The sequence below is a fragment of the Rhamphochromis longiceps genome, linkage group LG18, assembly GCF_057381845.1.
Source record: "Rhamphochromis longiceps isolate RC_006_pf linkage group LG18, R_longiceps_female_GT1.1, whole genome shotgun sequence".
NCBI lineage: Eukaryota > Metazoa > Chordata > Actinopteri > Cichliformes > Cichlidae > Rhamphochromis > Rhamphochromis longiceps.
The window spans coordinates 37,078,624-37,093,964 of record NC_140574.1 but is presented as its reverse complement, the minus strand read 5'-3'; the positions used below and the strand labels follow the sequence as shown (position 1 = coordinate 37,093,964).

General features: G+C 42.2%; 1 protein-coding gene across 4 annotated transcripts in view; it reads left to right on the top strand.

Moving 5' to 3' along the window:
• The first annotated feature begins 2,420 nt into the window (after positions 1-2,420).
• LOC146648790 (protein NLRC3-like) overlaps positions 2,421-15,341 on the top strand; it is a 28,687-nt gene continuing 15,766 nt past the window's right edge. For 2 of the 4 annotated variants that reach the window (XM_085388236.1, XM_085388234.1), the window contains exon 1: positions 2,422-2,629. The gene's annotated coding sequence lies outside the window, so the exon portion shown is untranslated. Of the gene's footprint in view, positions 2,630-15,341 lie in introns of all 4 variants that reach the window. The other 2 variants (XM_085388235.1, XM_085388237.1) reach the window with 2 other exon arrangements.

The following is a 15,341-nucleotide window of genomic DNA, read 5'->3' as shown; positions in this document are numbered from 1 at the left end:
CAGATTATGACAGAAAATGTAGCAAACTGAAAGCTAAATGTGAGCCTTGTCGGTGTGGTGCCTTTCAGGACACATGGATTTGTGATGAGTGCCGTCTGGTTCAGTCCTAACTGAAAATCAGTTTTTTACTTTTCTCAATCACACATTGGATACTGCTGCTTCCAATGCACTTCTATTACAGGATTTCAACTGTGAGCAAAAATGGAAGATGTGTGTATAAAAAAGTAAAACAAAAATCAAAACCAAACACAGAATTGTTTCTTGAATTGAACTTAGAATAACAGTGCCTCTGACCTTACTATTTCAGCCACTATTGAGCTTTTCATACTGTATTTTTGATCCAGGAACTTGGTGATGTCTGAGTATATGGAGACAATGATTATTATTTTCTCACTGATCTATTTAAAACTAGGATGGGATAAGAAAGAGAGAGAAGAAAAAGATGAATCATGAAGCAGAAGAAGGAATAAGAAAATCATAGATAGGAGGAAGTAATGAGAAACAGAGGTCAGCTGAGGCACAAGGACAATCAAAGACCATATTAAAAAAATAAAATAAAAATCAGTTCCACTTAAAACCAATGGCCTTTTCCTCCCTCTAATAACCTGAATGGATCAACCACCCCTTCCTGCCTCACATTCTCTGCACACATAAACGTTTAAGAACCATGTTAGAGCGCTTTCACCCCAGAAGTAGCTCTAACACAGTGGTACGCAAGAGGCTGGTGGTGGGGGGACTCGCCGAATTCAAAAGGTCTAAATTTGCACTAATACAGTTAAACACATGTGTATATAGCACCCTCTGGTGTTCAGTAAAAAATATTGCAGTAAACTGACAGCCACCTGACTGTTGAAGTGGCCTCCAGCATTCACTGAGAGGCTCTTGCTGCAAAGAGAATAACTGTCAGTCTGAAACATGTTTTGGACACCACAGTAAAAATGGTCAACTTTGTGACCTCCTGCTTATTTGCTGTGTTGTGCAGTGAGATGGGCAGCGAGCATGAGACTTTATTACTCCACACAGAGGTTTGCTGGCTATCAAGGACAGTAGTAATAAGGGGGCATTAGTCCAATATGGCGGCCAACCAAACCGGTTTGACAACCGGTTTGACCGGTTTCGTGTGTGTGCGCATGCGCGTTCAGGTGTGTTGAGGGTACGCGAGTTCATGTGTGGAAACACACAGGGCGTCAGAGGGGTTATATGAGTTTATGTGCTTTTAACTGGGTTTTAATTTAATCAAACCATAGGGTTTTTTAATTAAACTATTTTTATCACTTAGGTGTGTCTCAACATTCAGTTATGCAGACATATGTGTTCTTAAAAGCAATTCTTTGTTTTGTGGGTGGAGTGGAAGCTGTTTTGGTTCACAGTGCACCTTAACAAAGAGGGGATGCTTTTTATTTACATCTAGTCAAAAGTGTTGGTAATAGTGTTTTAGTCACACTAATTTTGTGATTCTGACAATATCTCAGCTTGCAGTGATGCAAGCATTTTATTTTAAAAACGGCACAAATGGGAATTTCTTCTGAATGGGTAATGTCAGCATGTTCACAAGCGTTTCATTTCATCAAACCACTAGTTTTAATTTAACTAGTTTTTACGCATCTACTGGGGTTTCTTTCCAGGGTTGATGCGATCGTTTTATTTAAAAATCGGGATTTCGGAATGTTGAACTAAGAGTGAGACAAAGCCAGCTAGTTTTTAACACAGTAAATGGTCACAAATAACATTCAGTCCTTTAGAAAATAAATGCTATTGGGCTACTTCTAAAACACGTTGCACACGATGTCACCTTTCCCCCCAAAGCAACCAGTATCGCTCTTTTCAAACTAATCGTGTTTTAATCACACTCATTTTGTGATTCGGATGTCACAGCGATGCAAGCATTTTATTTATTTAAAAACGGATCAAACGGGCATTTCTTCTGTAAGGGGTTTCATGGTTTCAGAGTAGTTTTTAACACAACAGATGGTCGCAAATAACATTCAGCTCTTTAGAAAATAAACGCTGCAGTGATACTTCCAAAACCTGTAGCCCAGACCTGCTCCGTATTTTCAACAGCTGGCTAATTGTTTGAATTTGTTCAGGATTACAAAAGCCCACCACGGGAATCATTTAATTGTTGGGATTCCTTAGGAAAAGCCGACAGGTGTACCAGTCGAGCAAGGCCGGGACCCAACCTATTGTTTAAAGTGGCCGGTATCGGCTCTTTTTGTAATTCCTTGACAAGGTAAAAGCCCCGCAGATGTACCAGTCGAGCAAGGTCTCGCCTACTTTCTGAAGTAGCCAGCAACAGCGGTCCCTTAGGCCTATCTTGGCCAGTTACACCGGATCTCAGCAACTGCGTGCCCCACCCTCATTGTTTTAAACTTGCACAGCAAGGTGATGCCCTGCAGGTGTATGCCCCCCCCAGACTTATAGGCACCCCATCTATTGTTTTGGAAGCACCCGGTCCTATATGAAGCGTTCCTGAGAGCGTGAGACCCTTGCCATTTCGCGTCAGGACCAGCGGTGGTGCAGACCATTTTCTACAGAGCGTTCATGACCAGCCAGCGCTGCTTATGCATAAGAGAAAAGCGACAATGCAATGAGGTTCTCTGCTCCAAGACATCCGCGGTCCTTTCACACGGTAAGCATGTGTGTTATAGCCAGCACTTCATAAATGTCTGTCTGGCAGCGCAGATTATTCAAACTGTTTTTAAAACGTGACTCATTTGTTGTCCAAAAAACATTTCATTTGCTAAGTTACTGATTTAAAAATATATTTTTTTGAATTTTTTGCTGGATTTTGGTACCAAAATCGACTTGATGAAGATCTCCTTTGAAAAATACATACTCACAAGACAAAGTAAAAGCAGAGCCCTCACAGCTGGTAGTACAAAACACAGTGAAAACTTGTGTATTAGATACCCCCACTCCATTTCACTCAACAATTCAGGGATTGTTACAGTAAAATAAAATAAAAAAATAAAAAAGCAGAGAAATTTTCATCTGAAAATGTCAGTAAAGGGTGACATGCACTTCTGGCCCCTGTGTTGAATGATCCCATATTGGGTTTGTGAATTTGACACCTTAAGGTTTTGAAGTTGGGGATACATGCTCCTGGTGAGCACAAGATGTCTGATAACAGCTTGACATCTCAGTTATAAATGGAATTCAAAATGTTTTTGGAAGTATGACTAATGTATAATCTGACTTCTAAGGTACGCACGCCAAGGCCTAGAAGACAAGGGGACAGTTTACTTTGTGCTATAAAAACACAAACCTTAATCTTTGATCTTCCAATTTTATCTTTCTGTTCTGGTTTTAGAGTCTCTGTTTATTGAGTCGTACTTCGGGAATCACCCTGTTGTGAGACAAGGGTATGCTGGGAGAGAATATGGCATTATACAAGCAGAGTGTTTTGGCTGTATCTGTAGATCTAGGAAATACACCTGTTATTGGTTATGAAAAAGAGTTAGCTGTGGTGCAGGTTTAATTTATAATTGTTGCATGAACTGTTAAAGAATTACAGACAGCTTTATGCCGATAGTGCAGGCATTTTTTTTACTTAAGTAGAAGTATGGCTGCTAGTGTCAGAAATACTCGAGTAAAAGTTTGATAATGTATGGGCTCAGAAATGTGCTCAAAGTAAGAAAGTCAAAGTAGTAACCTAGCTGAATATTGCCCTGTAATAAAATAATATTAGTAGGTGAGACTACAAACTTAGTCTGGTGGTGAACAGGCACAAGAGGGTCAGAGGCACATTTGGCAGCCAGGGTTAGAGTTCAGACACCCTGAGCCTGGTGGTTGGGCTAGCAACATGGTCTGGTGAAAGAGTCTAACATCCATGCATTACATGGTGTTGCGGCTGATAAAAAACAAACAAACAAAAAGCCCATAAACTAACCCCCTTGTTTAGAGGTGATTGTCAGTTTGCTGGGTTTTTTAGAGACGCTGACCCCTGAGGCGACTTTTGTCTTGATTTGGCGCTATATAAATAAAATTGAATTGAATTGAATTCTGGTAAGTATATATTGTTCGAGTCGCCCCTTGCTCTCTGTCGTGTGGTCCCTCACACCTTCATGCTGTGTGTCTTGTATGGATCACTGCAGCCCTCCATCCATCATTACATCAAAACTCTTCCACATCCTGCAGGTTTTCTAAACAATGTTTCTTTGCTTTTCAATAACAGTCTTGTAAAAGCAACATTGTATTCAAAGCCATCCAGTTCTGTGTACGCAGTAAAAGTGATGAAGTTCTATTCAATTCAATTTTATTTATATAGCGCCAAATCACAACAAAAGTCGCCTCAAGGCGCTTCATAGGTACAGAGAAAAACCCAACAATCATATGACCCCCTATGAGCAAGCACTTTGGCGACAGTGGGAAGGAAAAACTCCCTTTTAACAGGAAGAAACCTCCGGCAGAACCAGGCTCAGGGAGGGGCGGGGCCATCTGCTGTGATTGGTTGGGGTGAGAGAAGGAAGACAGGATAAAGACATGCTGTGGAAGAGAGACAGAGGTTAATAACAGATATGATTCAGTGCAGAGAGGTCTGTTAACACATAGTGAGTGAGAAAGGTGACTGGAAAGGAAAAACTCAATGCATCATGGGAATCCCCGGCAGCCTACGTCTATTGCAGCATAACTAAGGGAGGATTCAGGGTCACCTGGTCCAGCCCTAACTATATGCTTTAGCAAAAAGGAAAGTTTGAAGCCTAATCTTAAAAGTAGAGATAGTGTCTGTCTCCTGAATCCAAACTGGAAGCTGGTTCCACAGAAGAGGGGCCTGAAAACTGAAGGCTCTGCCTCCCATTCTACTTTTAAATACTCTAGGAACAACAAGTAGGCCTGCAGAGCGAGAGCGAAGTGCTCTAATAGGGTGATATGGTACTACAAGGTCATTAAGATAAGATGGGGCCTGATTATTTAAGACCTTGTATGTGAGGAGCAGGATTTTGAATTCTGGATTTAACAGGAAGCCAAAACAGGAGAAATCTGCTCTCTCTTTCTAGTCCCTGTCAGGACTCTTGCTGCAGCATTTTGGATTAGCTGAAGGCTTTTCAGTGAGTTTTTTGGACTTCCTGATAATAATGAATTACAGTAGTCCAGCCTGGAAGTAATAAATGCATGAACTAGTTTTTCAGCGTCACTCTGAGACAGGATATTTCTAACTTTAGAGATGTTGCACAAATGGAAGAACGCAGTCTTACATATTTGTTTAATATGTGCGTTGAAGGACATGTCCTGGTCAAAAATGACTCCAAGGTTCCTCACAGCGTTACTGGAGGCCAAGGTAATGCCATCCAGAGGAAGAATCTGGTTACATACCATATTTCTAAGATTTTCAGGGCCGAGTACAATAACCTCAGTTTGATCTGAATTAAGAAGCAGAAAGTTAGCGACCATCCAGGTCTTTATGTCTTTAAGACATTCCTGCAGTTTAACTCATTGGTGTGTGTTATCTGGCTTCATGGACAGATAGAGCTGGGTGTCATCTGCATAGCAGTGTAAATGTATGCTATGTCTTCTAATGATGCTGCCTAAGGGAAGCATGTATAATGTAAACAGAATTGGTCCTAGCACTGAACCCTGTGGAACTCCATAATTAACCTCAGTGTGTGAAGAGGACTCTCCATTTACATGCACAAACTGGAGTCTATTAGATAGATATGATACAAACCACTGCAGCACAGTACCTGTAATACCTACAGCATGTTCTAATCGCTCTAATAGGATATTATGGTCGACAGTATCGAACGCTGCACTGAGGTCTAGCAGGACAAGCACAGAGATGAGTCCACTGTCAGAGGCCATAAGAAGATCATTTGTAACCTTCACAGGCGAACTCTCCTTTCCAGTACCCTGACATAGACTTTCCCAGGGAGGCTGAGAAGTGTGATCTCCCTGTAGTTGGAACACACCCTTCCGTCCCCCATCTTAAAGATGGGAACCACCACCCCGGTCTGCCAGTCAAGGGGTACTCCCCCTGATCTCCACGCATCATTGTAGAGGCGTGTCAACCAGGACAGCCCTACAACTCCATGAATTAATACCTTATCATGGTGGAGGATTTGTGTTTCCCAGGGATCCAAGTGGCTATGTTGTCCGGGGGCCCTTGCCCCCTGGTAGGGTCTCCCATGGCAAATTGGTCCTGGGTGAGGGACCAGATAAAGAGCGATTCAGAAGACCCTTATGACGATGATTTATCATTTCTGCATTTTTCATGTGTTAAAACAGAGTTAAATAAGCTTTTCATTATTTCTCTTAGGTTTTGTATCATCAGCGCAAGTAGTTTGGTATCTGGCTTACAGCAGTCACTTTGGAACAGATTATTCTGCCCGTGACATATTTCAAAGTGTGTTTATAAAGCTGACCCATAATCAGCTTTTATTCTGTAGCACAATAGTGAGGTGAAGCACCATTCCTGCCTGCTTCTTGTTTCCTTGTTAGTTGGAGTGTGTGTGTCCAAATCAGAGCTTTCATTCTATACTCATTCAAAAACAACATGCTGCTTTTGTGAAAATCTTCCTTCTCTCCCTCCCACACCTGTCCTGATGTACGACAAGTGGGGTCCCGCCTCCTTCCAGGAAGCAGCTCACCTGCGTGTCTGTGTTTAGTGTCCAGGTGTGGAGTGGAGCTTGTTGTTGGTGTGTGTTTGAAGAAACTGTAAGTTTGCTTTGTTTCCTCCTTTAACAGTTTGTCTTTAGGAACTTTACTGTTTTACTGTTTGTTCAGCTCATGTTTGATGTCTTCACAGAACAAACTGTGTGTGTTTTTATTTCCGGTCTCTCCATTAAAGTCAGTGTGTAATGTTTCCCTGGCTAACATCACCTTGTGTACAGCTTAGTTCCAGCACAAGCAGCACAAATCTGCCGCTCCGTAGTTCACGGTAACGGACTCACAGCTGAAACTGGGAAATAGATACTGTATATGTTTGTAGATGAGCACAGTCCAGGAATACAGTTCTAGGTTGACTGTTTTTTTTATGTTAACTGGTTTAGATTTGTTTTCATATTCCAGTCTGAATGTTCCAGATGTTGGGTTCGCATTTTATTTATTTTCTGCGATTATATCACATGACTGAGTGTTTAAAGAACTTGCAGAATGCTCACAGTGACACAAAGGCAAATCTAATCTTTAATCAGTTTAGGCAGCTGGCCGCTGCCACACAGTTCATTGAAACCATCGACTCTCTGAGGCTATCATATAAATTTTACTAATTAAAATGGGTGTGTTTCCTTACACTCATGTACACGCTGCCATTATCTTCAGGGCAGTATTAGCCTTCTGAAGCTGTGGCACGCAAATCCTTATTCTATAGTTTGTCTGTAGTAATAGAAAACGGTTGTAGCGGTCATTAATCATTTTAATAAATCAATGATTTTATTTGTTTATTTATTGAAGTTGACTTTACTGCAGTTTGAATTTGGTGCTGAAATAAATACAGTGAAAAAATCTGTAGCTGGAGTTTGTACCATTAACCAATTTACTACACGGGTGCTGCAGATAGAGCGACTCCCAGATAACCCATGAATTGCTTGCAATCTTTAATCTATTCATATTTCTTGCCACCAATTTGAGTCCCAGTGTTAATTTCAATCATAGGGACCTCATCCTCAATTAGATTAGAGAATATTTACTGCAGATTGAATAAGAATAGATCTTGGGCTGAGACTGCATGAGAATGACAACAAAAATGAGAAAGGCATATATATAAAGGACAGGTAGCATACGAGGTGTCCCATATTGTCCTTAACTCAGTTAAATTATCTCTAATTAAAACATGTTGAGGGGTTAAGTTTCAAAGAAGCTACTGGGTTAGGTTTAGAAAGACAATCATGGTTTGGACTAAAATACAGTGGTTAACCTGTGTTTTCATGGTTACAGTAGGCAAGCTCTGTTTTGTCAACACCCTCCTGTCAAAAGTAATTTCTTAAAAATCCAGGCTCACCGGCATAAAAATGGACCATGAGCACAAAACATAGATTCCATTTATGTGACGGTTTTACAAAATACTGTTAGACTGGGCCTTGAGTGAGGTAGCATCAGTGCATCTCATCTTTCTGTGGGTCAATAAATCAAAGACCTCCTGGAGCTTGTCTCTCGTTGGGAAATCTTTCTACTGTCTTTGTTCTATAAGAGGTGGAGCCCTGACTCATTCAAGGTAACGGCTGTCTTTTTTCTAAATATCAAGTACAGCAAGTTTGGACTTGGATGTTTGCTGTTATGTGTGAGTTCACTCAGGACTTCTAAGAAGAGGATTATGTAAATACGTCAGCTCTGTCACAGCAATAAGTGTTTTACACTGACGCTACAACAAGGTTTCATGTCCTCACACGTCAGTCAACTTTACTCTGACAGTTCGGTCAAACACAGTACTTTTGGAGTGAAAATCTGAAGGTGTAGCCTACATACACATACACACACACACACACACACACACACACACACACACACACACACACACACACACACACACACACACACACACACACACACACACACAGAGCTGCATTTTGATAAAGGAAAAGTTCATTCATGTGATTGAATTTTAGGTTTGGCAGCGTTTTCAGTAGATAAAGGCGAATGGCTAAACCCTTAATGACTGGTCGGAGCGAAAACGCTTTGTTTTGCGTAACTACTTTTAAACCCCGGTGTTCCAGATTAACTGGCGTCGCAGATCAACATGTGTTGGTCGAACAGATGTGTGTTAAATTTGCTTTTCAGGAGCCTCTACTGACAAAACAGCAAATAAACACCAAATATTTCATCTGTGACATTTGTGAGGTTACCTCAAACACACTAAGTCAGTCTTATTGCTGTTCAACAACAAAATGTAAAAAAATGTCACGAGTTTACCTGGTGATATCCTCATGTATGAGAAGAAGGTGAAAACAGCAAACAAATAAACGTCACCACACCGATGCTGTTCACAAGACAGCAAGAGTAAACAATCGGGAAAATCTTGTTGTCGTTGTCATTCTTTTGGTTTGTGTGCACTCGAATAGAGTGGAGTCAATTACCGCCACCTGTGTCCAACTGCCATAGTCTACAGCCAAATTAACTTGTGACACACATCTGCACCTGGCTCAATCGCTATGTTTGAATTCGTTTCATGCACAATACATTTGGAACTTTCTATTTTGTCTGCTTTTGCGTCTTGCAAATAAAACATTAAAATAAATGAAATGGTATTATGTATTTATTTTTTGCCTAAATCAGTAAGAAATGCCAAATTATATACACAAAGTTATAGAAATCACCATTCCTGTTGTTCCTGATGATTTCAATATTTCGTCCCATAACAAAGACATATGTCTGAGCAAATATATGACACATCCATATTTAATTAGTGTTGTATCATCACATCCTGTAAGCATAGTCTGTCTGTGTCTTTTCTGCGGAAATTAACATTTCCAGTGAATATAGATAATTCATCAACATGGCTGGAGAGTTGGTTTTTATATACAGTCTGTATAAGTGTGGTTAATATAATAAACATTTGTAAGGAGATGGCAGATACTGTGAATTTACAGCAGTTACACAGTGATTAGTAATAAACAGAGCCAGTGAGAGTGAGTGGATTTAAGAAAGTGAGTTAGTCAGGTGTGTCAGTTGATTTGTCATCTGTTTGTGAGTGTGGGGGAGAGTTAGAATTTCTTGGTTTTAAAGCTAAGCTAGGAATATTCATGATTTATTTCCAAAACTTGCTTATAATCAGAAATTGGTAGCAGATCTACTGACTATCACATAGCAGCTGGAGCAGTCTCACATGGAGGTCAGTCCACTACTGCCACCTGTGGCCAAGTGCCATAGCCTACTACTAGGTTAACTTGTGACACACATCTGCAGTAGAGGCTGAGTGGCTGCTCTTACACTGGTGCATTCAAATTAACCCCCAAACATACTGAAAAAAGCAATGCCAGCAATGTGGATTGTCGTGAGTAAAGCCAGTCAATAAGCAAAGACAACAGGGATCATTTGTTTCTGTTTATTATACAGCCAGATTAACTTGTGACACACATCTGCAGCTGGCTCTATCACCTATTTTGAATTTGTTTCGTGCTTGAGGTAACCTCACAAATGTCACAGATAAAATATTTGGTGTTTATTTGCTGTTTTGTCGGTAGCGGCTCCTCTAAAGCAAGTCTGCCACACATCTGCATGACCAACACCAGTTGAACTGCGACGCCAGTTAATCTGGAACACCGGTAGAACTGTAACCACCAAAGTAAAAATAAATATAGTGAAATAGGACATCCTTGGCGAATACCACGTTTCAGATCAAATCTCGGGGCGGAGCCGTTAATCATTTTAATAGAACTATTGTCATTTGTGTATAAGGTTTTGACAGCTTCACAGAAAAACTCTCCAAAGCCAAATTTTTCAATTTATTTTCCACAGAGTGGAAAATAAATTGATGTTAAATTGTATCAAAAGCCTTATAAAAATCCAGGAAGAGAATGAAGCTATTGTCACATACCAAATCAGAGTAATCAAGTAGATCCAAAACCAGCATAATGTTGAGGGCCCGAGTCGCCCATCCAGCCTCAAGTGTTGACAGCTGGAGGGCCTGAATCGCCCGTCCAGCCTCAAGTGTCGTCAGCTGGAGGACCCGAGTCGCCCGTCCAGCCTCAAGTGTTGACAGCTGGAGGACCGGAGTCGCCCATCCAGCCTCAAGGGTCGTCAGCTGGAGGGCCTGAATCGCCCGTCCAGCCTCAAGTGTTGACAGCTGGAGGACCGGAGTCGCCCATCCAGCCTCAAGTGTCGTCAACTGGAGGGCCCGAATCGCCCATCCAGCCTCATGCCTCGTCAGCTGGTGGGTCCGAGGAGCCCACACAGCACCACGCCTCATCAGCTGAGGGGACCATACCAGCACATTCTCATGTCTTGTGACAGTCCGGGGAAGTCTGTTCAGCCGTCACCCGCTGAATCATCCCCTGCAACTTCTACTCCGTCACCTGCAGCATCCACATCTCTGCCTGCAGCATCCACATCTCCGCCTGCAGCATCTCCTCCTGCAGCATCTCCTCCTGCAGCATCTCCGCCTGCAGCATCACCTCCAGCTGCATCACCGCCTGCAGCATCACCACTGTCGGGTTCCGCAGCCGTCCCACTGCCATCAGGTTCCGCAGCTGTGTCTTCATCCACGCCTGGTCCAGCCTCTGGGTCTGCGCCCACGCCGCCGCTTGGTCCAGCCTCTGTGTCTTCGCCCATGCCGTCGCCTGGTCCAGCTTCAGCTTCGCCGCCGCCCAGTCCAGCCTCCGCATCCGCTTCAGTGTTGCCTGGTCCAGCCTCCGCATCCGCTTCAGCGCCGTCTGGCCCTGCCTCGTCTGGTCCTGCCTCGTCAGTTTCCGCCTCATCTGCTTCCGCCTTGTCTGGTCCCGCCTCGTCTGGTCCCGCCTCGTCTGGTCCTGGTCCTAAACAATAGATAATCTGTATACAAAAAAAATCAGGGTTTTCTCCTCAACAGAGAACGTCCCCCGATTGAACAACAGCGCCGTAAAATAAGAAGAATGGCGCCTAATTACAGACTTAATAATACTGACTTAGTAATATGTCACGTGAAGATTCATCAGCCAGATTAAGTGTTTATGTCATGAACCATAGTTCAGCACACAAGCTGGACCCAGAAGCAGAGACAACACGCCAAGGTGCACACAAAATAAACTTTATATTAACTAAGGGTGTCCCGGAAGGGTCAAAGGAAAACACGCCAGGTAACTAGAAAACCAAGGGACCGGGAAATAACTCAGGAATGCCGTAATCGGGACTGTGGGAGGCTGCAACAGAAAGAGGAAGAGGGTTACTGGGGAATGGAGAAATAACAGCATACGTGGGTAGAGAATTAATCTTATGGTCTAGGTGGGGCCGTGGGAACTGGAGGGGGGTGAGGGTCCACAGGGGAACTCCAGGTGAATAGAGGAGACGAGTACCGGTAGTGATCCAAAACTCCAGGCGGGCAGGAAGACAGGCAGGAGAGGGCTTAAAACACGCCGAGCTGTTACCTAAGCGCACAAGGAAGCAATTTCGCAACCACCTTCATGTGGGTGCATGTTACCGCTGAGAGGCGACTAATGGACTGGTGTGGAGCAGCTGGTTGAGCTGGATTAAATAGTCCATTTGAAGATCGCCTGGGATGGGATGCAGGTGTGGAGTTGACAGCCACACCCGTGGGCGTGGGCATCCCATCAGCTCCTCGGACCATGACAGTTTACTGACAATTGACATTGATAGCAGACATCATCATCACTATTCCAACAATCCTCTCCACACAGACAAGCATAAACACACTCGAGTATCACTCGTTTATGCGAGTGTGGGGTGGCTGTAGCTCAGGTGGCAGAGCAGATCAGCCACTAACCAGAAGGTCGGTGGTTCGATCCCAGGCTGCATGCCAAATATCCTTGGGCAAGATACTAACCCCATGTTGCTCTCCGATGCACTCATCGGAGTGTGGATGTATATGAATGTTAGATGCTTAGGAGTGCTTGTGTGATTGGGTGAATGAATTAGTTGTATAAAGCGCTTTGAGTGCTCAGAGAGAGTAGAAAAGCGCTATATTAGAACCAGTCCATTTACCATTTAAATCAAATTTAACACACATTTGCAATGACGCTAGTTCAGTTTACAATAGGGTTCATTCGCTAGGTCAGCAGGTGGCGGTATCCTCGTACACTGGGGAGTAAACTGCCATTAAACGAAACAGAAGAAGAAGAGAATATCTGCACATGCGCGGTACGGATTGGAGAGTCCTGATCCGTAACAATCTTTTTATTTTTCATTTTTTTGTCTACATTATATTGAAATGTTTCATTATTGCAAAAATTTTAAGAGATACTTATTATTCTTAACATCTTAGATACTCTGACCCATAACTTTCTTAAAATGCTTCGACTGGAAGTAGACACCTTTCGCACATGCGTGGTACTGATCAGGTTTCCGGTACGGATCAGGTAGTGACAGGCCACGCTTTGCTGATACGATTAGCCGTTCATAACACTTCCCACGTTGCAACATACGTCAGCGTGTCCGCCATTACTTGCCCAGAACCGGAAGTGACATCATTTCGTGGAAATTGTAGCTTTTTTTCCTATAGCGCGTTTACAGATTTACAGATATCCTGGTGTTTTTTGCTTTTTGGGTTTTTTTTTTATTTTTGACTTCATGTCTATCTGTATAGTTTCTGGGATCCTTAGAACTCAAACTACACTCTTGGAAATTGTTTTGAGGTTTTTTTGTTTTTTTCAAATTTGCATTTTAATATTTATTTTCGTTTTTCCTGCAGTACATAAAAATTGGTGTATCTCAAAAATAAAACTATGAAGACACTCAAAATAAATTTCACATGGTTGGAAGTTATGTTATGCAACTTTTTTGCATTTACACTGTTGAGGGACATCCTTCTAAAATTTCTTTAACCCTCTGGGGTCCTGGATATAATTGGCCGTTTTTGACTACTTTTGATTTTACCTCTAAAAAGATAAACCTAAAAACTGTTTATCTTGCCTTGTTTGGTATCATTATTTTCAGCACAACCTGAAATATCTGAAATTTGAGGTATTTTTTCATTTTGACATACTATATTAGCACAATTGATCTAAATTCAGAGAACAAATTCAAAATCAGAGTAGAAAAAAAGATATATTTGTTACTGTAAAACCCACAAACATGTTTAACAAATCATTTTCATAACTTGAAATGCAAATAGAAATTGTACATTTCTAAAAACAAATATGCACAAGTTTTGCAAACAACAAAATTATATGGTACTATTTACCTAAAACATGCAGCCAAGGCCTCAGGCGTTTTTTATATAACCATTTAATACTATTTACAGAACAATTAGGTGTTCTGCATCAAATAAGAAGGCACACAAATTATTTGTGCCAGTCCAAAAAAATAGTTTGTATTTAGTATAAGACAGAGGAGAACACCACAGGTCTAAACCCTGCAGGTCTGACAGCAGGAGGTGTATGAGTCCTGTTTTCCATGTGGAGACAGCGTTTACACTGGAATTTGGTTTTGGTGGCTTTTTTGGAGCCAATGTGACATTCAGCAGTATAACTGACACACAATACAAAACAATAACTACACAACACACTAACTGTAGCCTCCAAACACACTAAACGTCCCTAATGTCTCACATATGAAAATTCTCTCTCTCTCTCTCTTTCCTTCGCTCGCCCGCTTTGCGTCGCGGGTGTCACTGTTGCCATATCTTTTTTTTTTTTGATTGGCTGACATGGTACACTTTAACGCCAATAAGGAAGGGGTGTTTTTTCTTTTTTCACTTGCAAGTGAAGAGTGGTATATAGTTTGAAGTCCACACTTTCGACCCAATTTGAAATGGGGACTCTGAGTCGCTGCATCTTGTAGCTGTGTTGTCTTGATTTGGTCGTGTGATTTCGACGTGCCGTCGCGTCCGTCGAGCCCAGAGGTTTAACTAGAAATATGTTTAAAACGAAATATGTTTATATAAATAAGACCCGGAGGGGGCGTGTTCCTTTTTGGACATTGAAAGACCTTGATTGATGAATGAGGGGAACCCTCGGTCAGGTAGCGACGAGGCTTGACTCTGAACTGAAGAACTGACAGTGACGCCTGCCGGGATTTTGAGACTCGAGTTAATGGCTCGTAAATGCTTACGTGTGCTTATCTTAGAGTAGACGATTGAGAAGGGGTGCCTGCCTGGTTAATTTACTTTGGGTAGGGTAGCAATAACTACTGTGCAGATTTCTGAAATGAAGAGAGGCAACGCTGAGCAGTTTTGGAAGGGTTGCTTGACTTGAAAGACTGATTAGAGGAGACCTGTCCTCAATGATGGTAACCCCCCAAAACTGGCAGAGCCCAGTAGAGTACTGCAGTTGGGACAAATAACCTCATAGGAGATGACAATGCCTTATAGGCAGTAGTCATCTTGTTGGAGCCCTGTCTCGAATGACTGTGTCAAGGAGAGAAGGTTTAGTGATGTTGGCGAAAGTGAGGGAGAAATTATGTGCACAGCGGAGTTCAGAAGTTTTAAAAGGAGTGATGGAGGACAGTATTTGGCCCTGGAAGGACAGTATGGCACTAACTGGTTCCTCTATTGGCAAAGGAAGGTTGGAGAAAAGATAACCTTGGAGAAGAGATAACCAAGAGTTTGGATGTGTCCAACCCGGTGCAAAAGTCTTTTATCTCCAAACTCCAAACTGAATGACCGAGGCCTGCTGGTGGAATTGAATACGGGACTTTCTTGCTGTGAGTTTGTGTAGTGATTACAGTCACAACAAGGTAGTTTCTCAAAGCTCCATACCCTGAGCGGACAAGGCAAAAGAAAACGGGAGAAGAATAAACACATACATGGATATACTCTC